The sequence below is a fragment of the Rattus rattus genome, chromosome 11 (assembly GCF_011064425.1).
Source record: "Rattus rattus isolate New Zealand chromosome 11, Rrattus_CSIRO_v1, whole genome shotgun sequence".
NCBI lineage: Eukaryota > Metazoa > Chordata > Mammalia > Rodentia > Muridae > Rattus > Rattus rattus.
The window spans coordinates 91,588,648-91,614,854 of NC_046164.1; the positions used below are offsets into that span (position 1 = coordinate 91,588,648).

Sequence of the window (26,207 nt, forward strand, 5' to 3'; positions counted from 1 at the left end):
AAGCAAAATTCATCCATTTTATATCCACAAAGAAGAATTACAATGAAAAATTAAGCAATTACTGAGCCAGAGCTCCAGTTTTGAACATTTAACTTCCAGTAGGAGACAGCTGGGTGGAAACCCAGGCAACTGAATTGAAAAGAATTATGGGTTGTAGATGGAGACTCTGTAGTCCTCGTCTGCTTATGAAGGACTTACTTTCTACTTTTAATCTATCAGCATTAGAGTGTGCCATGGTGTGTTTTCTAACATGGCTTAAATATTGAGGATACAGGTGAACTTCAGTGTGGTATCTGTGTGTGTGTGTGTGTGTGTGTGTGTGTGTGTGTTTTCTTTCTATTTAGTGTATCCATAACTTAAGATTTTAATTCCAAGAGCTGATTGCCTGGTGTACTGATTTAATGTGTGGAGCATAACATTAAAATAATCTCCAAATTTTTGGTTTTGTCATCTTAAATTTAAACAACAACAACCATCCCCAAAATACTGGTATGCAAATCTCTATAGAAACAAAACTGTGTCTGGTGTAGATAGCTTTAAAGATGTAGGGATTAAATGGGCTGAGAATGTCTTTCAGTGGTATGGTGCTTTGATAGCATGTGCAAGGAGCTGGGTTCCATCCCCAGCACTACAGAAACAAAGGAGTTATTGCATCTCTGGGATATAGAGCACAGATAGAATGCTTGCTTTGGGTACACGAGGCCCTGAGTTAAATTCCTGGTAATACAGTTATACTCCCAGATAAACACAAACACATAAGTTTAAAGATTAGCAAATATCTAGTTAGGATATAGAGGTGTGTGTGTGTGTGTGTGTGTGTGTGTGTGTGTGTGTGTGTGTACATGTCTGTGTGTATGAATATATTTAACATTTTGGGAAACATAGAAACACAAATTTGTATTTTAACCAGGAGGCTTTAGGATCAGATCCCATTTTTATAGAATCTGAGATTACTACTTATTACTTTATTCATACCCTGCCTTGATGGTTCATTCATTTGATTACAGGAAACTCTTTGTCTTCAGTAACTACTCAGTAGAGTTTTAAGCAACTGCAGGGAAATCCAAAGATTTCTACCTTGTTTGAATTTCTGTTCTTGTCCTTAACTACCTTGTAGTCTAGGATTAGATGAGAGCAGACTGTAATTCCACGTAAAAAAAAAATCTGAGGTCTCTCACAGTGAGGAGATCCTAAGGCTCCACTGATGGTGGTGGGGTAGGGGAGATATGGAGGCTTACATGTGTATTTATATTTAAAATTCACTATATTCTATTTCACTTAATGTAGATAGCATAAATATGGTGGCATTGCAAGCTGGTACACCTACTCAGAAAACTGGATACAGTACTACCTGAGGTCCCAGCTATACCACTCCTGGGCATATACCCAAAGGATGCTCCAACATACAGCAAGGTCACGTGCTCTACTATGTTCATAGCAGCCTTATTTATAATAGCCAGAAGCTGGAAGGAACCTAGATGTTCTCCAACAGAAGAATGGATATAGAACATGTGGTACATCTGCATAATGGAGTACTACTCAGCTATCAAAAACATTGACTTCATGAAATTCATAGGCAAATGGATAGAACTGGAAAATATCATCCTGAGTGAGGTAACCCAATCCCAAAAAATACACATGGTATACACTCACTGATAAATGGATATTAGCCTAATACCTTGAATTACCCAAGATACAATCCCCAGACCACATGAAGCTCAAGTAGAAGGATGACCAAAGTGGGATGTTTCACTCCTTCTTAAAAGGGGGAACAAAAATATTCATAGAAAAAGACATGGCGACAAAGTGTGGAGCAGAGACTGAAGAAATGGCCATTCAGAGACTGCCCCAACTGGGGATCCAGTCCATATATATACAGCACCAAACCCAAACAATATTGCTGATGCCATGAAGTGCAGGCTGACAGGAGTCTGATATAGCTGTCTCCTGAGAGGCTCTGCCAGAGCATGACAAAATACAGTGGCAAATGCTAGCAGAAAACCATTGAACTGAGAATGGGGTCCCCATTGGAAAAGTTAGAGAAAGGATTGAAGGAGCTGAAGAGGCTTGCAACCCCATAAGAACAACAATACCAACCATTCAGAGCTCCCAGGGACTAAACCACTACCCAAGGAGTACACATGCTCAGACCCATGGCTCCAGCTGCATATGTAGCAGAGGATGGCCTTGTTGGGCACCAAAAATGGAAGGAGAGGTCCTTTGTTCTGCCAATACTGGGTCCCCCAGTGTGGAGAAATGTCAGGGCGGGGAGATGGGAAGGGGTGGGAGGTTGGGGAGGGGGAACACCCTGATAGAAGGAATAGTGAGGATGGGACAGGGTGTATATGGATGGGAAATCAGGAAAGGGAATAACATTTTAAATGTAAGTTAAAAAGAAGTCCAATTAAAAAAAAACAACTTCTATTTGACACTGTAGATAAATGCACAGGCTGACACTGACCATCATGCCCTAGAGGAGGCCCACTGAAGGAAGAACAGCTAGACATACAGGTTTTATCATATGAACTGAATTTATCAGACTCTGTATCACTCTCATATATATTGATTGCTTTTCCAATGAAGGTAAGAGGTGGACTCACCTGTAGAAAAACCTATGCTAGTTTGAGTCAGAACCAATGAAGGTAAGCCTTAGTTCCCCAAAGATCACCAGGGTTCTTTCAAGCCTTAAGGTTGACTCTTTTAAGGTAGGTTAGGGGTCAAGACCCTGACTCATTTGCTTGCTGCAGGAAGATGAGTAGCAGGGCAGAGAAGGAAGAGGAGGAGGAAGAGGAGAAAGGCAATACTTGTATCCAAGCAGGGTTCAAGCAAGTCCTTGTAGAGGCTGAGAGTCCTTGGAGAATGCACACTGTTTCATTTCTGTTGAGGGCATGAATAAGAAGCTTAGGCTGTTTAACCAGAGGCATCAGTACAAGAGCATTTGCTACAGTGAAGAATGGCTTTCAGAGGCATTGAAGGCAGAGAGGCAATGCACCTTGGCCCTAGCCACTGTTTCTTGACATCTGAAATGTAGTATAGTACTGGAGTTGGTCTCAGACCTTACGACCTTGAAGGTATGGGAGAACAAGGAAACAGAGAGCTGCTTCCACCACTGGGGCCCCATGAGTACACGGCTGAAGTAACTTGTAAACAGTGGGAGCTTGACAGGGGTTTGGAAAATGAACAGGCTCGAGGAGCGATGTAAAGTAAACAACAGGAGGAGAAGGGGTTGTTTCCTTTCCCTCTTCTTGAAGTATGGCTAAACAGGTTAAACACCTGTGAGAAGAGGGCGCTTCAGGGACACTCTCGGACTCAAATTGTCCATGGGTGTCTTGGAGATGGCATGCCTCTCCTTGAACAGTGATTAGCTGCCTCTTCACTGCTGTGGCGGCTGGCAGTGATGAGCTGGGCTTTCACCTGCAGGTGTTGCTATGGCAAAGGACACTTGGCATAGACCCAGGTGACATTAAAAGGCAAAAGTGGAAATGAGGGTAGAGAAAATAGAAGCTTGATTCAAATGGATCTAGTTATCTCCTTTTCTGAGACTTTGCCCAGAACCAGACTGACCGAGCCTTGGTCTCTTGAGATCTTGAAGGTATCTGAGTCCTGAAACTCTGGTACATACACCAACTTCAAAAACGCCAACAAACAGTGCCCCCCCCCAACAAATGTAGCCCGTTTTAGTATTAATTCACTGTAAAAATTATTCTCTTAGGAGACAAGAGGCTTCAAAAGGATTAAGAAATTGAAAGGAACTGCTTCACGAACGCTGTAAAATCATTTCTTTTTCCTAATGTAAAAATTGGCTGGCAAAATAGCTGGTTTTATCTGCAATTCTGAATTTTTCTTTCATTGCTACTTTCATTACCATCCACATGGTTTTTCAAGACAACCATGCTCATTTCTCTGGTGTCAATCAAAGAGATTTCTGTCTTAACTTTCAGTTGATTTCCACACTAAATTGAAATTTTCTTTTATTTTCCATTTCCATGTTTGTGTCTATCATCCTATTTACTCATTAAGGATTCATCGTGGTCAAGGTTTTATTTTTCTACTTTATCTATCTATAAAAAATATCTTAAAGACATCTAAAAGGTATCTGTCTTAAAGATATATAAATATGATACGATATGATGCCATATACATGGATATAATTTCTATGTCAGAACATGATATAGTCACTTCTCCACTCTGACTACTTGACTCATTTTGCTCCTTATTTGCTGATGATTAACATAATGGCAAATTATATGCTGACTGCATTGCTTTTGCTTGAGAATTCCTACAGTGGACCTAGATGGAGGTTCTTTCTCAGCTCTCCAATCATGAGGAGTTGAGTACTATAGCTCAGATGTATGGTGTGGTCGGAAAGGGTAATGCTATTCCTGGTGTATTTCCAATGCACAGTGAATTCCTAAATTGCTTGTGACTTCTTGGAGAAGAAAGTGCCGTGCTTCTAAGTAACCAAGCAGGGTAGAGTGAAATATGGATCAGGTCATGGGAGAGACGTGGGCGGAAGGGAGCTTGGCATAAACCAACATCTGTGCATTTTCCTATGCCTCTTTCTGCATTGATTAAAAGTGACCATCTAACTCTTCGGAACAATGTTTGCTATGAGAAGGGATTGGAAATAGGATGTTGCTCCTTAAGAGGAGGGACTGGTGGATAACTCAGTGCATAAAGAAACACTGATTTGTTCATTGATAACCCTGTTCTTTTCTCTTTCCTCACCTTCTAACCTTTCCTTTTCCTCTCCTTTCTTTCCTTTCAAAATAATTAAAAATTAAATTTATTAACTTGTGTGTTTCCATTTGTGCGTGTGTGTGTGTATGTGTGCGTGTGTGTATGTGTGTGTATTCGTGTGTATTCACCCTTATACTTGAGCATGTGTGTGCCACAATTCACATATGGGGGCTCAAAAACAACTTGGAGGAGTAGTTCTCTCTTCCCACAATGTCAGTTTTGGGAATTGAGCCCAGGAAGCTGGGCATGGCAGCAAGTACGTAATCTATGGAGCCATTTCTTTATATCCTTCCCTCCTTCTCTCCTTCCCTCCTTCTTCCGTCCTTCCCTCCCTCCTTCCTATTTATTTATTTATTTATTTATTTATTTATTTACTTATTTATTTGAGACAAGGTCTGTGTATGTCAGGCTGGCCTTGAACCTTCCTACTTCAGTCTTGCAAGTTGAGATTACAGATATGCACTACTGTGCCTTGTGAAGAAATTGTAGGTAACTGGATTAAAAGAGGAAGGGCAGAAAGAAACTTTTATTGATACTGGATTATGAATCTCCTATATTTGAGGTGATTATTATTCTCAAATTTGCCAGGCACAAAGGCAATGGCTTTTTGTCACAGTTGCCAAGCCATTTTTCTAGATAATATCGTCTATCTGGAAAAAGTTATAAAGAATGATTGTCACAGATTTTTCTGAACAGTCTGATAAATTTTGATCTGATTGTAGAGCCTACCATTCTGTCAACACGTCAAAACCTTGTGTGAGATGCTCACAAAAGCTCCATTACTCTCCACCCTGTTTTACAGGAAGTCCTAGAAGTTCTTTGATGGCACAGAAGAATTTTTGCCAGACTGGAGTGAATTATAACTGCTACCACCTAATTAAAATGATTTTGTGCCAGTTGCTTTTGTTGGGCTGGATCCACACAAAATATAATTTCAGTCCTGTTTGTAGGCATCCTGGGATAGATTTGAAATCAGTGTTACTATTTAAGAGAGGTTAATGAAAAATGGCGACAGCGGCTTCTGTCTAACCATCAGATATGAGAGATGACCACTGTCGTTAGGTTACCCTGACTGGCTGCTTCCTTGGGTTACAAGGTGGTTTGCAGGGTCTGAGTGTTAATCCAGCCTCGGGCTTGGCCTCTCTCTGCCTAGTCCTTGAAATGGTGCAGCTGTTGTCAGTAACAGAGGAGAGCTCCGGTTATGAATGGCTATGCTTGGATACAGAAACATGCCTCTACACAGGGGAGAGAGAGGAAGAAAAAAGAAAAGGAAAAAAAAATATATAAAAAAAACCCAAAAAACAAAAAACAAAAACCTTACAAAACCAACTTACCTAAAAGGCAAACATTGGTTTTTTTTTTATATGCCTGGCTCTGATTATGTATATAAAATGGACAATATGGTGGGAGCGAAAAAGACCCTCATAAAAATCCTTCTTGAAAACCATTGTTGCTGACAGCCGTGACCTCTGTGCGTCTGCATGTTTACCCATAATTCATAATTAACAAAGACATTAGAACTGCCACAGGAGAATTCTGGGCTTTATTTCTTTCTAACTGGGCAGTACTAATGCTGGAAGTGCTCCCAAATCAGTGATTTAACATTTCAGGAAATCTTGGAGAGGCAGCGGAAGCCTCCTTACATAGCTCATACGCTGGGACTTTGGCGATACAGATACGGCCGAGATAATTATTCAGCTCTCGTTATTGCCGTAGCTCCGCACCTGATCCCCGAACCATTAGAGCACTCTGCAGGTTATTACAACTATCAAACATCAAGGTCTCTTTTCTAGTCTCTTGACTATGTGGCTATCATTTTACTCCTTTTAAATCCCCCATCTGCATAGAAAGCCTCTGTGTTTTTCTTTTTCTTTTTCTTTCTTTCTTTTTTTTTTTTTCCGGAGATCTGCTCATGGCTTTCTCCCGCCCTCTTCTTTATTGCTCCCCAAATGGAGCCCTTTTCTTACTAACACATTTGCATAAAAACATAAACCTATATAAGCCTCGTGTCTTTCCACTTGTATTATTTTTATACCCTTTCTCTTGTTTGATTTTCTCTTCTAGCCCTCTGCACCTTATAATTTGGGCAGCGAAGGACTCAGTAGAAGGGAATTCTCTTGAGCTCGAGGAAACCATGATGATATAATATCAGATTACAGTAGTTGTCAGTGAAAATGTTTAATCTTTTACTCGGTTGAGGCCCCCTTGACATTCTGTAAAGCTGCTATGCATTTCTACTACATGTGATACCTAAACTCAGAACCACACAAAAGGATGAAAGGACAATTGGGATAAAGACATCTTTTTGCATTGTGAACTTCTTTAATAGATCATTACATCTTACCTTTCCATGGAATTTAGGAATAATCAGTCTGTGGATGAAGTATATTTTCAGTTTGGGTCATAATCTAACCCTTTCAAAAATTTTTTTTGCTTCTAATACCCTTCTAGACAAACTAGAAGATGATCAAAACTAGACAGCTCTGCATATTCTGGGCACTGTGTCAGCTATCTAGGGGCTGACAGTCACTTATCATGATATATAAAGGTACTATTATAAATTAAGAGTCTGGAGCAGAACTCTGCAGGTCGCATCTTAAGTGCAAGCAAGATGCTGTCTCCAGTTGTCTTACACAGCTTTCACTCTCTGAAGAAACCTTTGTTTTGCATGATCTCCAACAAACACCTGTAAAAGAGGCATTCTACCCACGGTAGGCCTATCTGCAGAAAAAGCTCATCCAACAAGGGGGGTTGAGCAGAGCCACAGTCGGTATGGTGGGGCTAAGAAACATATGGCTTCCTCACTTAATAACGCTGCACAGTCGTCCCACACCATATTCCCTTAAATGGGCATTAGCTCTGTAGCCAAATTAGCAGGCTATAAAATATATGAAAATAGATGCTTTTTTTTTGATGTTACAAAAAAATCGAAAAGTGGCGTAACCGTGTCTGCCCATTATCAGTGTGTGTGCATTCTGTGTACATGGGTATGATAAATGCATTGCACTTTTTAGAAGGGGGAATACAGAGAGGATTCAAAGACAGCTTTTCTATTTTTAAAAAATCATAAGCAGTGAAAGCTAAGTGGTTACACGCTGTACGTCACCAGCCTATGTACATAAACCGAATGATTTTCCTGACTTTTAGGAGACAGTAGTTTCTTTTAGAGCCTCATTTTGTCTACCGCAAAGAGGCTTTAACTGTTTCAACATTATATTACTCTCTTTTGTCCATGGTACATATGCATGTTTCCCTTCAGGGTCTAGGGAGTATAGGCTTCTACACTAAATATACATCTATTAATGCAAATGCATGTAGATTAATCATAAAAAGAAACCAGTGGGCAGCATACGCTTTCCTTACAGTCAATGACCACAGTAAGAATGCATTACTTTGGACCCTTCTGCTACTGTGGGGGTCATCAAAGGGTCAGAGGCATCCTACACTGTGTGTGCTTTCATTTTCAATACTGTATGCACTGGCATACATCCTTCAGGATATGATAGACTTCACTATTAGAAAATTTGAGTTAGAATATTGTTTTATGTTTAAGATTCTTATCAGGTGTTGTCTACTTATTTAACAAGAAAAAGACCCAGATAAGGCAAACAGCTTGCTTAGTGTCCTACAGCCATGTGCTCATGACACCCTTCTCTTCCGACCTTGTGAGGACCTCTTCCTGCTGCTGTACTAAGCTGGTGCCTCCCATACTTTCATAACGCGTGATATCATCAAGTCAAGGAAAGATATTTTCAAGCTTTTTTTCTAGAAGGAGTAGAGGTTTAGTTGCATCCATTCATTATCTGGATTGGTGAAAAATGCATAAATTTACAAGATGGTAGATCAGTAACATGGCAAAGGCTTTTCCTTTGTATGACAACCAACTGACCCCTAAATGAATTGAACCTATGACCTCTTTCCTCATTAGCTCCAGAAAAAAAAAAGACAACTACCCCAGAAACAATCGTTACAAGCAAGTTACAACACAAATCCCCTATGTTATTCCTTGGGGACTAATTAGAGAGCTAAAACAATGCTCTTTGAAAGACATACAAAATCATATCGCTATGTTCTTCTGAGTTGTGAACCTTTTGATTCCATGCAAAATTTTATGTAAGAACAAATATACATTGCTTTGGGAAGAAGTTTCCAAGTTTCTCTAAGATTTCCAGTTTGGGTCGATTATCCAAAATACGTTAAAACTAATCATTCTATTTGATGTGCCACTGGACTGTGATGATGTCATCATTGGTCTTGATGTTTGACTGAAACAATTTACATTGTTTTAGTAACTAGCAGATTACAGCATTTTATATTGCTGGAGAAGGGAAGAGGAGTAGAAAGGGAAAATATATGTGTGGTCTTTATAATTACTTCTAAAAAAAGTGACAAATAATTTGGGATATTATGAAAATTCAGTTAATGTTGTTTTGAGTGGAGATGGGTGTCACTCAAATCCTGAATGTTTTTTATGCATAATGAGAAAAAAATAATGTTGAGAGCATCTTTGGCATCGATGATTTATGGAAAACAGTACAGCCTTTCTAGTAATCATGGGGTTAAAGCCCTATAAAGAACCTTCCAGATGCACTTTGTTATCCAAGAGACAGATAGAGAAATGCTGTTCTACTGATATATTACATAAATCATGGTGCCAGCCAGAAAAACAACAGATGACCAATTTGTACAAAGCATTTTTTCCTTATGTTACATTTATTTAAAATACATTAAATCATTGCGTTGAAATTGAGGCAGCTGGCAGTCCAGGCAACCTTATAAGATTTCTGTTTTCTGGATGGAGGCCCAGTCACACGGAAAGGTGAGCCTTTGGGCTAGCGCATTCACTCTGTTCTATGCCAAGCCTTTGCCAATCACAGGTAGTCTAGAATGCACCAGCAGTCCTTGCCTTCCTTGCTTTTTTCTCTTCCCTTTCCTTTTCATACATTCCTCTCCCCACATTTCTTCTCCCTTCTCTCTCACTTCCTCTCTCCATCTATTCCTTCCTACTTTTGAGAAGTCTCCTGGAAAAAGGGGTTAATACCCATTTTTCCCAAGTGAGGTCACAAATTAAGGATACCCAGACTCAATCCAAAGAAAAGGACCTGTGTAAGACAGAATTGGAGAAATGCGGCCATTTTCCAGGAACCTCTTTTCCCTCATGCATCCTGGAATTGCTATGATGCTTACCTCACTTAGGGGATAAAAGTCTTGTCTTAGTTACATTAACTGGCTCAAACAGCCTTAATTTGTGAATGAAATTTAAATATTTGTTGCATATTTAGTTCATATTTGCATTCAGATTACATATGTAGGAATGCATTCAGTGTTTATTACCAATTGCTTTGAAAACAAGTTCTGAATAAGCAAAGTCAAAACAGAGGAGTCTATACTGAAGAACTTTAATTTTTTGTTTATTTAATGATGGTTTTATATCATGGGATGTAATCTTAAAGAATTTTGGTAGGTTGTAATATCTAGTTTTTTTTTAATGAAATTAACTATCCAAATGAGAGTCTACTGGTTTTAATAAAATTTTCTTCTTTATTGGTCAATAGTCAGGAGATTAAAATGGGAAATTCAGTTTTTCAAGAAGTTGAAATTTGAAGCTACCAAGATGATAGAATTCTATTTAAATTCATCAACTATTTTTGGGTCACTACTGTGTTCACAACATGCTAGGAACATATTTGGTAAATTTTTAAGGACTTAAATATACTTTTTCTCTTAGGAGACTAAATTAGAGCATAAGAAAAATACAAAACAAAGTCTGTTCTCTCAGTTTATGATCTCTATGGAGAGATTTGTATTTTGGGGAAATATGCAAACAATTAAAGAACAATTCCAGGCCTCAAGTGGTGTCAAGCTGAGTCCCAAACATAATACAGACATATAGTCTTGGCTGCTTAGAAGAGGCATAGGTTACGAAAGACCATTGCTTCTGAAATACCATTATAGAAGTCGCCTATAAGTACCCTCACAGAAGATGTAAGGATTGAAACAATTTCTCAACTGTAGGGAACATTACAATGTTTAAGACTGTTGGAACATTTGGTGTTAACTAACAATGAGACCATCCAAATAGGTTTATTCTACCATCCCTGGGATGAATATGAGGCAAGTTTAATTTGTGAATACTTAAAAAAAAATTTCTAAGGTGGACATAGGAGCACATACCTATAATCCTAGTACAGGACTGGAGGCAGGAGGATTATAAAAACGAGGTAATTTGGGGCTACATTGTTAGATTTTTTCTCAGATAAGAAAAATAAGAACTGGTGAGTGGATTGCTACAAAGGAGAGATGCAAAATATATGAAGTATGAAAAGAGGACTCATTGTTTTTGTTTTTAAATTAATATCAAGTGTACATTAATATGTAGCAAGGGCTGAGGTAAAATGTTCTTGCTAGATCCCACTGTGCTGCAGCCCTCTTGGTAGAGTTGTTTATAGCAGTGTCCAGGATTCAGAGCATAGGGATGCTCAAAGTGAGTGGGCTACTTTGCTTTGTGAAGTCTCGTTATGGCATGGCTTGATAGACGCTATCCTATCCTATTAGATGATAAGCACTTACGTAAAGTATTTAGGGAAAATTGGTGCGAGTGGGATAAATTAGGTCATATATGCTCGAGGCGTATCTGCTTTCAGTCTCCCTGGTGACTACAACCTAGTACCATGCAAAAGAAATATACAAGTCATAGTTCTGGAATCCAGTGTTAAGGTTTAGGGTAGTTAGGTATGTAATCTCCTAAATCTTGCATGGATAGCACGTTTTGCCTGTGTCCTCATGGGGCAGAAGGGGACTCATTTTATTTTCTAGTCACCTTACATAGTTTCACCACCACAGAGATTCCGATTGTAACACATGAATTGGGGGAGAGCACAGACATTTACAACATAGCAACAAACAAAGTCAGTAACTATTAACCCATTAGAGATGTTTATCAGAGTTTCAGTCTTTAATTGATTTGAAGTTGTACGGAGCCACGTTCCCCATTTGAATGCGACACATCTTAGAATTATCAAATCTGAAGTGGTAGAAGAGAAAAGTTAAATTGATTGGATGTGCATAAACTGACCCAATTTAGAACTAAGTGTGTGGGTGTTTTTACCAAACCACCGCTTTCTTCTCTCTAGTCCCTTCCACCTGCCATTCTTTTCTCTCCACAACCCCTTCCCCTTTTCATCAATAAAGAGTCTGAATGCTTGAGTTGCCAGCAATCACTTTCTCATTCAACTGCCCATGCTTAAGGCTGTTAACGCAGTTTGCAGTATATCGAGATCCCCACCCATTCTGTTGATGTAGAACAAGTGTGGCTAAAGGCCAAAATTGGGCCTGAAGATTTAGGGCTCAGGCTTTACAGGAGGACTTGAATGCTGGTTGTGTAACTTCTGTGCTCAAACTCTTGGTTCTAGTTTCTCCCTCCGTTAAATGGGTACAACAAAACATATTTTGTAAACTTACTGAATTAATATGTCAGTATTGCAGAACAGTTCATGTGACAGCTGAAACACAATAGGCTTAGAGTAACTTTTACCTTTCCTGTGGTATACTTGAGGCTCAGAACAAACTATCCTTAAATGTGACTGTGGAGACTAGAATAAGACACCCCAAAATATACTTGTTAGGCATATTTTAAGCAGATTATTTTGAGAAAATGTGGACATAGTAGCAGTTCTGCAATGCTGCCCTATGGAAAGGAAATTTACATCTATAAGGCAAACCTGTATTTTAGTAAACTGTATTTACATTAGGATGAGGGCTGCTTTCAGAAAACTCTCGCTCGTTTATAAAATTTGTTATCCGCATGACAAGGTAATGTTTATGCACCACGTCTTTCTTCTCTTTGCTTTCTTATAGCTTATCCTTCTATTTCTCTAGAAGACACCATTGAGCTTCAATCATGTAGCACTTGCTGAATCATATCTTTGTGACACTGCTGTGCATTCATATATAATATAATGTGTTTTTCTACCATTAATGTGTCTTATGTCCATTTTATGCAATGGTTCTCAACCTTTTTAATGCTGTGATCCTTTAAATATACTTCACATTGTGGTGACCCCAACCATAAAGTTATTTCATTGCTACTTCATAACTGTATTTTTGCTTGTTATGAATTGTAATATAGACATCTGATATCTCATATTTGACCCCCAAAGGAATAATGACCACAGATTATGAACAACTGATTTAATGTATAGCCCAGGTAAGAACCTTAAAGCACATGTAAACTGTTTTCCCTTCCTTACAACACTTTCATTCCACCTAATAATTCACTTGTAGCTCTTACATAAGCTAGGCCACTGAAATAACTCAAATACAGCTACTATCAAATTTACTTTTTTAAAAAATTATATAGTAGACCTAAAACTTTAGGAAATTAATCCTATTCAATTATCGTCACAACTTTAAGAAATATATATTGACAGTAGAGTCAGACCAGAGCCTTGTTCTACACCTGGTCCTGAGGGAAGGTTTTTCCAATCCCTCTTCCTCATCAGGGAGCAAGTTAGTTTTCTGAACTGGCTGTGTCATTTCAGAATTCCTAGGCAATAATAAGTCCTCTGAACTAGAAAGTACACACAGTGATCACTGTTTTTTTTCCCCTGCCACTCCCAATATAGATTTTATCATTTATAATTCATATTCTAAATACTAATTAGCTAAACTTATGATCAATTAATCCTCTTGGACATAGAATGTGTATTTTGAGAGAAATGTTCAATCAGGATTGTCCAAACAGGCTCATGTACTTCGTTCAGGTGAGCACAATATCTGTCTTTTAAATTGGCTAACATCAGGGCATATGTGATTGAGCATAACTGTCATCAAATACCATATACACAGACCTAAGTGTACATAGGACTAAACTATTAAAGTCAGTGAGTGTTGAGTGGCTAAAATGTACTATTGCTTAAAAGTAAAAAGCTTAATTTTAAAAAGTGTCAGTAATTTATCTTCAGCTAACCCATTGTGGAAAGTCATCTGGACTCCTTGCATGTACAATGTACATTGACAAAAAATGAAACTGATTATGGTTTACAGAGGCTGAGGATCTTATGATATTATGACAAGGTAATAATACCATGCTGAGATTTTTAAGTCACCAGTATATTTGTTTATGTGACAATCTGAAATGCCCGTTCAGGTAGACAATGTAGAGAATGAATTTGTGGCTAGGTTCAAACATATCTTTAGAAGACATGGCATTCTCCAGTGACTCTACCATTGTCATCTAAGATGTCAACTTTTGTTTAAGCCCTGGATTTTTTCACTCATTACTTCCCCACTTCCTTTTTGTGGTTTTTATTCAGACTCTCTAAAGTAGACCATTTGATTTTCAAATGTACTCTAGAAGCCAGGCGTTTTTGCAGCTGTGCTTACAGGGTGTCACTGGCTGGAAAAAATCAAAGGATTTTGAAATGGGATCCAAAATGTTCTGGCCCTTTCCCTGCACACCAGGAAGCAGAATCATAGATCCATCTTTAACTATGCCTCATTGTGAATATGTATTATGGCCAAAATGTTCTGTAGACTCATTCTCTGAAGTTTTATAGTGGAACAGAGCAACTTGTCTCAGTGGAATTCTAGTCCGTTGCCCCCTCATCAGTGTATTTGCATATCCTCTTGGAGTAATGGCTTAAAATTAGGAACTACTCTTTAGGAGACTGCTATTATCTGGTCACTTTGTGGAGGGTTTTAAAGAAGGATCTGAAAGCTGGGCTAGTCTGGCTGGCTTTGCCCTTCTTGTGTTTTTTTCCACAGCCTGTCTTTAGCATCTTCACTTCATTGCCTATGCGTCACCTGTGCTTAACCATGAGGCGATATAACCTCTCCCATTCCAAAAACATTGATCTAAGTCTCCCTCCTTCCATTTTTTAATAAATCTTAGTGAAGCAATATAACATTCCAGGTCAGTCCTGTAGTGCTGTTCTGGCCTCGCTGGAGCGGTTGCTGCAGAGCATGGAAACTTGCTGGCACAATATTGCAAAGTGACTCTGTGGGGGCTGGACGACTTCCAGCCAGCAATGAACCACGGCCAAGAAACGCCAATATGGATAACGCAAACAAGAGAGATTTGGGGCACATTTCGATTTAACCATCTGATTTAATTGACAGAATAAATGCACCTGTCAACGGGTAATATTCTTGTGATTAGTTTTGGCTGGGAAGATGAGATGATGTTAAAAGAATGTCAGAACAACCTGTCCTGGGACTCTTACAGGCAGTTTTGAGCAAGGGAAGGTCAGTTTTTAGCTAGTTGAAAGAAGCAGGATTATAATGTGAAGGTATTTTATGGAAACGGTGAATGTTTTATTTGACGTTTTCCCTCTGTGCATAGCCTTCCCCACAAATCAAAGTAGGGGACACAGTCTCACAGGAGACATTGGCATTCGAATGAGTCTCTATGGCTACTGGGAGTAGTCTTCATTTGGAAATGGCTAAAGCTGCACCCAATGGTCTCACCTCACTCCAACTGTGCCTTCCTCCATGACCAGAGTAAGCTATTTAAGCAGAATTCTAGTAGGAGGAGGCTTGTAACTGAAGCTCTTTTTATTTCTTCAGGGAGAATGCTGACCTTAGAACAAGTGTATTAATTAATGCTCATACATCTTGTCACTAAGTCCCTGCAATCTAACTCCAGGCAGACGCTTCTTGGGAAATTGGGCTTTAGATCTGGCCCATGAGATCTGGGCTCTCTATCACTGACCTCTCTCCATTTTGAATAGTTACTGCTTTTGCTTCTGTATAGTAGGCATGTATCAAAGGCAGAAGAGGATTTGGGGTATCCTGTATAGCTCTCCACCATTTTCCTTTGAATAAGGCTTTCCCAGCAAATCTACAGCCATGCTGGTGCTCTACACCCATGAGCCCAGTGATCCCCCTGTCTCTTCCTCAACCACAGCTTTATAGTTATAGTCACTCATAGCCACACTTGGATTTTTAAGTGTGGGGTGATGGGAGTTTGGACCAGGACCTCATGCTTACGTATCAAGCACACTTAGCCTGCAATGCCATTCCCTAAGCCCTAAGTTTTCCTTTTGTGGTTATTTGATCCTCCCCTCTTACTGAGTTCTCCTTATGCTTCATGGATGCTTCCTAAATTTATCTTCACAAGAAATTCCATACCAAATTTCTGGTCACATAATCAGTTTGCTTAGACGATGTGATGTGTCTCAGGCTGAATATGCCTTTCTGCATTTTCCTTTTCTGTGTATAGCAACTGTTCCTTTTACGATCTCTGACTCATCAAATTATACCATCCAAATAAGATTCAAGTCATTGATTTTTCTTATTGAAAACATACTATGCAAATTTATGCTTATGGGGGTTTTTTTGTTTAGTTTTTTTCAATACAAGGTTTCTCTGTGTAGCCCCAGTATCCTGGAACTCACTCTGTAGGCCAGATTGGCCTCAAATTCATAGATCTGCCTGCCACTGTTCCCCAACACTAACATAAATAAATAAATCTTAAAGAAAAAACAGAAGATGTGCACCACCATGCTCTGTCCTCAAGGGTGATTCTAAGGTTCTATATTTATCCACTAGTTTGTTAAGTAGTCATTCTTTTCAGTTAACAACCCCCTTCCCTGAGGATCTTTTCCTCTTTAAATTTTATGCTATATCCAGTAACCAAGGCCCATAAGAATATATTTCTCAATGGCTGAACTGTAAACAAAAGTCACTTGAATTGTTTAGATCTGTTTCTTGACTTGGACTCTCTTTGAATGGGAGATAAAAATCATATGCTATTTAACATAGTCTCTACATAGTGGAAACCCACCACTGCAAGGAATGATTTTCTGGAGAAGTCACTCCCACTTTCTCTTGTGTGTTCTGAAGGCCACACCCTGCTGTGGCTTCCCTTATCTTTGACCTGAGAAATATGATTGATTGCAGCACTTCGGAGCCCTACTTGGTGCTAATTTTCATGATCATTATTCTACTTTGGTTGTGGAAGGCCAACATAAGAAAGGTCAAGTAAATTGTTCAAAGTTGCACAACTAGTGAGGGATGTGCTGAAATTCAAATAGAGAGCACCAAAGTTTAGATGCTTCTCTGGGGCACGCCACAGCTTCTCGGTGTTGTAACTTCTATGCCTTCCGTTTTTCTTCCCTATCCCTCACCAGTTGTTTCCAGATTAATTTTACTAAATGTCATTTCTGCCAACCTCTGAGAAAACACATTATCTTACATCACGTTTATTTCTTCACTCCCTCTATTAACTTACAGGATCTTTAAGGTCTTGAATTATGTCAGTTCTGATTCAGAAGAAGAACCCAAGATACATTTTGAGTAAATAATATTTGTCAGAAAGCATTAATTTCCTATTGGCTACTGAGTGAGTTCTCCTTTGCCATGCAGGTTCCTCTCAAGCCCAGACTGGTTGTTGTCTTATCTAAATGTTCTCCATGGAATAAGCAACTGTAGTTTTCCAGTTGTGTTCTTCCCCCATCCCCTTTCCTTGCTGTTCTCCCAACCTGAGATTTGTTTCTGCTGAATTTATTATTGAGTATCACCAGCTCTGGGTTAAGCATAACTTTCTTCGGAATGTGATAATCTTAATTCTGTCCATTGGTACATCAGATTTAGTATGTTGAAGCACTTAATTTTAATGTATCACATTTTGGTCCCTAGATTCATTATGGTTTAGGAAGCAAACAGCAAAGATAAGAGGCCACTTTCTTTTAACTTTTAGCCTTCTTAATTAGTGGTATTTAAAAATGAGGAATATCTAAAATAATAGCTCAAATTATCTTTATCTTTTAAATACTGTTTTAAAGTAATGCATTAAAATAGGATTATAAAGATGTGTTGTGATAGCATTCACCATAGTACTGTAAAATTACTGAAATATTTTCCTGTCAATGTTCTGACCACAAGTATGCAAAAGAGAAGACATTGATAACTTACTAGTTAATATGTATTCAATATGGTAGAAATAGTCATCTTAACAAAATCAGAGAAATTATTACTTATACAGTACTTGAATTGCCATCATTCCAAAATACAACTCAGGGTTTTCAGTATACTTTTTATTAATTTTTAATATAGTTTTATATTTTAACAAATCAATATAATTTCTAAGTATAATCTCAATATTTGTTAACCTTATTCATGAGTATATTGATTTTATATAAGAAGTTCTCTTTCATACAGTGTGGAAAAACAAAACCTTTATAATAACATAGTATTTAGCGGTGATAGCGGACTATTTCTAATAATAGAACAATCATGATCTGACAGAGGAAGGTGGGATGTAGAAAGACCCATTGATTAAAAGTTCCTTTATTGTCTCTGACTTAGTGTACTTAGAACCAATATCTTATGGTTCATGTCAGCGAGACTTCAGGCAATGTTAAGGGGAAAAAGAAACTGGACGTTATTTTCCTGTTTGTAAAGACACCAAAGTATGCCATCTCCATCTTCTTTCTTCCCCAAAGCATCCTGACTCTACCATATTGAATCCTCTGATGGTCAGATTTATTCTGGGATGTTAGATATCACATATGCTAAATTTGCTATTCAATGTTTTTTTCTTAAATAAATGTCCACAGCGTAAGGAACTTCCAAGTTAAGAACATGAAAACAGTCAGGGAAATGTAAAAGTTGGTAGTTTTGAACATCTAGTATAAAATTATACAACTTGCAGGCCACAGTGTGGTAGACTTCTCCACAACTGTTGTCTTCATCCTTGAGGTGTGTGATTTCATTTTTTTTCATAGTACATTAAACGGGTTAGGAGATTTTTGTCTTACAAAATTTGGAATTCCTAGAATAACAGGATCTATCAAAGGAGAGAAAAGTGACCTTCATCTGGTCACAGTAGCTGGACTCCAGTTTTGCACCTCTGTCTGGGAGTACTCTTGTCTCCAGAGCTCTCTGTGGGGTCCAGTGGGGTAGGTTTGGAAGAGAAGAGCAAGTGGAGAAGGCACAGTCTCAAGACTTGCCTGAGCTTCTTTGTGGTCATGGTGCAAGCAGTTCTTAACGCACCATGGAAAGGAAGAACAATGTGTTAAATCGGTTCCATGCTTGGAGCTTTCAACTAGGATATAAATATACCCTGCTCACCTTCCCAAAAGCCAATCCCAAATCAGTTTATGGGATTAGAGTCATTGCTCGATAAATCACCTCATGGTATTTGAGGCATTTTTATGAGAAGTAGCTTTTCCCGTGTGAGCTTTTTCTCTTAGTTGATTTCATGGTAAAAGTTGCTACTACATCTTAAGGACCCTAAAGGAAGTATGATACCCACACTATTAGGGGAAAACTTAGAAGTGTGAATCTGGTATTATTTATTTTGAGAGAGAATTAGCTGGGCCTGGTGGACTATACCTTTTTCCCATCACGGGAGAGGAAGAGGCAAGTTTATCTCTGGGTTGAAAACCAGCTCATACACATAGATAGTTACGTGCCAACCAGAGTTACGTGAGACCATATCTTAAATAGACAAAGCAAAAAGAATTAAATACTGTTTCAACTTCACTTAATTTTAAGCAGGCATCTATTTGACTGTGTATTTTTGAAGGAAAATATCTACATTTCACAAATATTTATAAGTTTACCTAGTACTAAATTATGTCTGTTGGTATTTGAGGTCTCAGTTTGATTAAATTTCTGAAAGCAAAGTTAGTGCAACAATCTCAGAAAAAGAGGGGTTAACCTCAGGCAGTTTCCCACCACAGAACTGCCCCTGCTCCCATAGTACCACCTTTTCATGTTTACATATGTTTGGTGGATTAAAAAGACAGTATGTATATTGTGTGTATACTATATGTTACCAATTTAATTTAAATTATGGTACTGTGAGATGGAGAAGTGGGTAGAGGAGATTGCAGCACAGCCCTGATGCCCTGAGTTCAACACAGATATATTTAGAAGAAGAGAGTTAACGTGCAGATTCCCAGCATGTCATGTGAGTGTGCATACACACACACACACACACACACACACACACACACACACACACACACCCCTACATACCTTTGTGCACTCACATACAGAAAATTTAGAGTGTCTATTTCTTTTCAGGGTTCCGTCCCAGAGCCAAAGCCTCAATTTTACATTAAATTATCTACAGAGTCCATAGCTCAGGAGTTTGAAGTCTCTTCCCATTGTCTCTCCCAGGATTTTTTTTTTTTAACAGCAGGACACAGACTGTTATTTCTACCGTGGAGTACTTTGCTTTTAACACAATATAGTTTATTCAGGTGCTCTTCTGTGTATTTTTTGAGGGTTATGAAATTAATTAGTATTTATACAGTTATATTGGGGTTTCACAGTTTCATCTGTCAAGTTTACTAACAACCAAGTTATTTTAAATATTACATCAGAGTTATATCAAAAGTGTTCAGACTAAGGGCTTTATCAGGTTTTAGGTCATATTAGAATGCTCATCTTTTCCAGTGATAACTTGCATGTTATTTATAGTCTATTTGCACAGAATTAGATAAATAAGAAGGCTACTGGCCACACATAGTTGCATGAAGACATGTACAACATATCTTGTAGTGGGATAATTATCTTCCATTTAGAGAAGTATCCCGCACTGACTTAATGTCAAAAGCAGTTCTTTGGACCATAACAGGAATGAAAACAATGACCAAAACAAATACAAACATAGGTGATGTTTTTTGATGGGAAATATTAACATTTTACAAACACTCATTCCCCATCTGACAAATGATTCTTACAAATCTTAGTAACTATGTAAAACTAAAGTAATATGTACAAGCTGATGCACAGAAGTGATCATCTCAAAAGTGTTTATAGATTGACTCTGGTTGTGTAATCATCAGCATTTTGGTGAGTTTTAATAGATTAGCACTCGTAACATACTTCATTTTGCTAATCCTTTCAATTTTAGCAATTTTGATACATATATTTATGAATCATTGTTTTAACTGGCATTTCTCTTATAACTAATCATGTGACTATCTTCTCACCTGCTTATTATTTATTGTGACTAACACTTTCCTTAGTATTTCCTCATGTTTCCCCCCAGTTCTCTATTCTCTGCATATTCTTTTGGACTTTATACGATGGTAGAAATTGTCATCTAGATATATGCATTACAAATATAATTTACTATTCCGTGTGTTGCCTTCTAATATTTGGAGCATTTTCATGAAAGTTCACATTTCATAACTATGGTCTTTTTCTTCAGGTTGGTCATTTTTGGCATCTTGTTTGTAAAGGACAAATGATGGTGAATCACTCTAGAGGTTGGAGAACTGATATTTGAAGCCTATAGCTACCCTCAACTGCACAGAAAAATCTTATCTCCGAAAAGAAGTAAAAGGAAAACAGAATAATAATAAAAAAAAACAGAACAAAACAAAGCAAAATGCTCCTGCCAAGATTCTAAGATATTTCCATGCCTTACTACTTTACCATTCTATTTATATTCTCCCATTAGCCTGAAATATTAATATATATTAATAAAATATTACCTACTAACCTCACAGTCTTTTCATTTCCAATTTTCATAGAATGAGTATTCAAATGAAAAAGGTACACTCAACTAAAGCAAACAGCCCACAAATGCCATCGGTCCTGGTGTTTCACAAGTTCTCAAATGGACAGCGTTTGCTAACTGAGAGGCACAGCCTCCTGCCTAAGAGAAACAGCATGCTTGATTGCTTAAAATATCAATTAATGACTCTGGGTGTATGTCCAACACAAAAGGTCAGATTGTAGATAGTGGAAGCAAACTTCACAAACTTCACCATTAAAAATGGTCTAGTGGAACAGAAGAAGGTTCCCAAATAGATTCATATTCACATAGACAAAGGCTGACAGCAATGAAATTGCCAAAAAGTGGAGGAAACCATTGTTAATTGAATAGCTGTGGCGTAAAAGTGAATCCATGTCTCTACTTTATGACCTAAACTAAGAGTATTTCCAATGGGGTTTAAAAATTATTGGATGGAGAGGTTAATAGGAAATATTTTATTAATATGTGTATTAATATTTAGCTTGATAGGAGCATCTAACTAGGACAGGTAAAATAATAAAACAGGAGAATAAGCTAAATTAAGTCTCTGGGTAAAATAGATCAGAATTATTCTTAGAACTTCCTGTAAATTTTAAATTACCTTTTAAAAACTCAGTAATATTTTAATATAAACACATGGTTTGATGTATTATATATAGTATGAAATAGAATATTAAAGCTAGTAAAGTGTGCTATTCATGCTATAAAACTTGAATCTCAGGCAGAAATAAAATAAACCTTAAAATATTTGTATTTCAATAAAGAAAAGAAAGTAAATTTGCCATACAAATACTGCATTTGATAAAATAATAATGTTTCTATTTTCCATTAAATTGGCTAGCTGTTCTCTATATTATCTTTATGTTAAATAATAGAAAATTCACCCCAGTCTCATTATTGCAATATTTTATAGTAGTTTCACCTGGAAGATGGAATCTCCTTGGAGATAGAAAATTCCGTGGATGGAATAGGAAAACTTATCACATGACTGGAAGCTTTAAGTTTAGTCTATGAAAGTCCAAGATAGCAAATAGACTCACGAGATCTGCCTTGTGGCAGATGATCAAGCAAAAGATGTAGAAAGTGGGCAGAGTGAGAAAAGCATCAGTCTCAACCTGCAAGACAACTAGTTCAGGCCAAAGTCATCAATAGACTCGGTATTAAGTAGACCGAGGGACAATATATCGAAGTAATCTCAAAGCGCTAGAGCAGCTCTGGGGTCCTTGGTCACTGAGATGTATAATGTGCAAGCTTTCAAGTTCAGGAACTTTATGCAGAAGAGTGATTCTCCTCTCTAGTCTGAATTGACCTGTGGAGAGAGGGGGCAACCTGTCTCACCCATGTTTTTTCAGTTAGGTAGCAGACATTTTTTTCCAAATTGCCCAAGATGTGGGGATCAATTTTCACTGTGTATGTGGTGTGTGTGTGTGTGTGTGTGTGTGTGTGTGTGTGTGTGTGTGTGTGTGTGATGTGGTGTTTCCTTACACAGCATAGCTACCAGTACAGTGGTCTGTTCAACCAGTCACATTCCCATGCTCATTAGAAAGGAGACAGGATTATGGTAATCTGGTGCAAAGCTGTCTGATCTGTGAGGATGTTGTCACCACTGGGGCCAGTGTTTTGGAAACTATTGAAGTTCTTCAGAAGGAGGACCGGAAGGTGACAGAAGTCATAGACCTGAGGACACACTTCAGGCTTATGGGATTCATTGCCACTCAGAGAGCACAGTGTCCAAAATGCTGGAGATTCTTGAGCAGCTGGGGTGGGGGTGGGGAGGCAGCTGATATGGTCGGGAATGTGAAGAGGTTCATTGATTATTCAGGAGAATCTTTTCCCAGTCACTAACCATAAAAGATTTTCCCCTCCTGAGAAGAAAGTGTGGAAATTCCTCGGTTTTGGTGCCCAAGGAGAGCTGCCTGGAACCCACCCACTTGCCTCAAAGTTTCTCATGCTTATGCAGAAGAAAGAAACCAATCTGTATCTGTCTGCTGATGTATCATAGGCTAGAGAGCTACTATGTCTTGGGACCCAGCAACTGCAGGTTCAAAACTCATGTTGATATTCTGAATGATTTTACTCTGGATGTGATGGAGGAATTGACAAATCTGGCAAAACAACATGAGTTCTTAGTATGTGAAGACAGAAAATTTGCTGGTATAAGAAACACAGTTTTAAAAAAAAGACAGCATCTGTGATGGTGTAGAGAAAAAGGAACACTTCTCCATTGTTGGTGGGATTGCAAGCTGGTATAACCACTCTAGAAATCAGTCTGGACTTTCCTCAGAAAATTGGATATTGCCCTCCCTGAGACGTGCAATACCCTCTTGGGCATATACACAAAAGATGCTCCAACAAAAATGTATGCTCCACTATGTTTATAGCAGCCTTATTTATAATAGCCAGAGAATACCCAGATGTCCTTCAACAGAAGAATGGATACAAAGAGTGTGGTACATTTACATTTACTCAGCTATTAAAAACAATGCGAAATTCTAAGGCAAATGGATGGAACTAGAAAATATCCTGAGTGAGGTAGCCCAGTCACAAAACAACACACATGGAATGCACTCACTGAGAAGTGGATATTAGTCAAAAAGATCATAATAACCATGATACAACTCAGACCATATGAAGTCCAAGAAGAAGGAAGACCAAAATGTGGATGCTTCAGTCCTACTTAGAAGGGGGAACAAAATAATCACAGGAGGTGGAAGGAGGGAGTAACTTGGGAGGGAGAGAAGAAGGGGAGGAAAAAGGGGGGCAGGACCAGGTGTGGGAGGAGACAGGGGAGATGTATAGAGGGTCAGGAAATTGAACAAAGGTGTATAGCAGTGGGGAAGGGGAACTGGGGGTAGCCACCAAAAAGTACCAGATGCCAGGAAAGCAAGAGGCTCCCAGGGCCGAAAGAGGATAAGATTAGCTGAAATGTCCAACAGAGGGCAGAGAGAACTTGTAGAGACCATATCCAGAGGTTAGGCACGGCCCCTGGTTGAGAAATGGGGCTACCCACCCATCTCAAAAATATTAACCCATAATGTTCCTGTCTAAAGGAAATACAGGGACAAAGAGTGGAGCAGAGACTGAAGGAAAGGCCATCTGGAGACTGCCCCATCTGGGGATCCATCCTATGTGCAACATATATGCAAACCCAGACACTATTGCTGATGCCAAGAGGTGCTTGTGGACAGGCACCTGGTATAGCTCTCTCTTGAGAGGCTATGCCAGAGCCTGACCAATACACATGCAGATGCACACAGCCAACCATAAGACTGAGCGTGGGGACCCCAAATAGAGGAGTTTGAGGAAGAACTGAAGAAGCTGAAGTGGTTTGCAACGGCATAGGAAGAACAACAATATCAACCAACCAGATCCACCAGGCTCCCAAGGACTAAACCACAACAGGTGCATATGTAGCAGAAGATGACCTTATCTGGCATCAGTGGGAGTGGAAGCCCTTGGTCCTGTGAAGGCTCGATGTGTCAGCATAGTGAAATGCTACGGCAGTGAAGCAGGAGTGGGTGAGGAGCACCCTTATAGAAGCAGGGGGCAGGGGGGATGGGATAAGAGGTTTGTGGAGGGGAAACCGGGAAGGGGGATAACACTTGAAATGTAAATAAATAAAATAATTAAAAATAAACAGCATCAAGGTGTCGTCTTTGAAATACCTTCCTCAGCAGATCTAGAAAATGCTCATGTGGTACCAGGCTCAGGAGTTGTGAACGGATTGCAGGAAGAAGGTATCAGGCACGCTTCATTGCAGAAATGAGCTTTGCTGGCTCCTTAACCACTGCAAAATACACCAAAAGCAGAGGCTGGAATGGCTGAGGATCACTGTGAATTTGTGATTTTGTTTTACTTCTGTCTCTGAGTAAGCATGACACAGTTTCTTCCCTTGGCTCCGGGAGTTCAGCTAGAAATAGGAGGGGATCCTTGGCCAACAGTACAGTTGTTCTTAAGAAGTGATTGGCAAACAAGTCTCTGACGTCATCATTGTAGGCCCTGAGATCCTTGCAGCGACTGACTGACTAGAGGCAGCTGAGACCTACAGAAAAGCTACCTGGGAAGCTTAAGTAGGCTTGCTATTTAATGTGAAGACAAAGATGGTGGGCGGTCCTGAAAGTCAGTGGATTCAAAGCAAGGCGCCCTGTAGCGCTCAGAATCCTGCACAGGGGACAGTGAGAAACACGCGGTGTAGCCATCATGATATAGTTTTTAACTTATAATCATTGCATTGGTAATATGAGCTCTTTAAAAAGAATCAATGCACGCGCACCCACACACACACACACACACACACACACACACACACACACACACACACGAACCATTTCCTTAAAATAGAGAAAACTGTCTCTTAGTATTTTCAAATGTTCCTTTTGCCTCATCCACATGACTGTTGTCAGGGTCATGATCTAATCAAACCCTTTCAAGGGATGAAATGCTCATACACCCTCTGCCTACACCACTCAAACACTCTTCTATTGTGGGATCTGGCAGAAATTGAGTTGTCTTGTTCTTTTTGTACCTTCTTTTTATATTTGTATATCTTTTAAAACATCCTTCATTGGAGTGGTTCTGACTCCTTCAATATATTAAAAAAAAAAAGAGGAATGGTTTTCTTCCACATTTAATAGTTTTATCTATCTTATCCGAGCATGCTGGTGAGCTGTTGATCAGCAAAGTCATTTTAAAACAAACTATACATAGAAATTAGTAACCTAGGACAGAACTTTCAGCTTAACTATTGTATAAGTGTCTTGATTTACACTGATAATACATGAGTACTTGAAATAATTTTGAAATTATTGAAACATGTAGTGTTGTAGAATAGTTGATTACATTGTGAATCCTAAGATTGTGAACTGCAAAACCTTTTTCTTGTTGTGGTGTGGTTCAGCCCTAACACACACCTTTAACCCAAGAGCTTTCTGTGAATGAGAGCTAAAAATGTAAGCTCTTTTGTTACTTA

General features: G+C 38.7%; 1 pseudogene; it reads left to right on the forward strand.

Moving 5' to 3' along the window:
- Nucleotides 1-25,308, forward strand: part of LOC116912053 — a 62,392-nt pseudogene extending 37,084 nt beyond the window's left edge.
- Nucleotides 25,309-26,207: the final 899 nt, after the last annotated feature.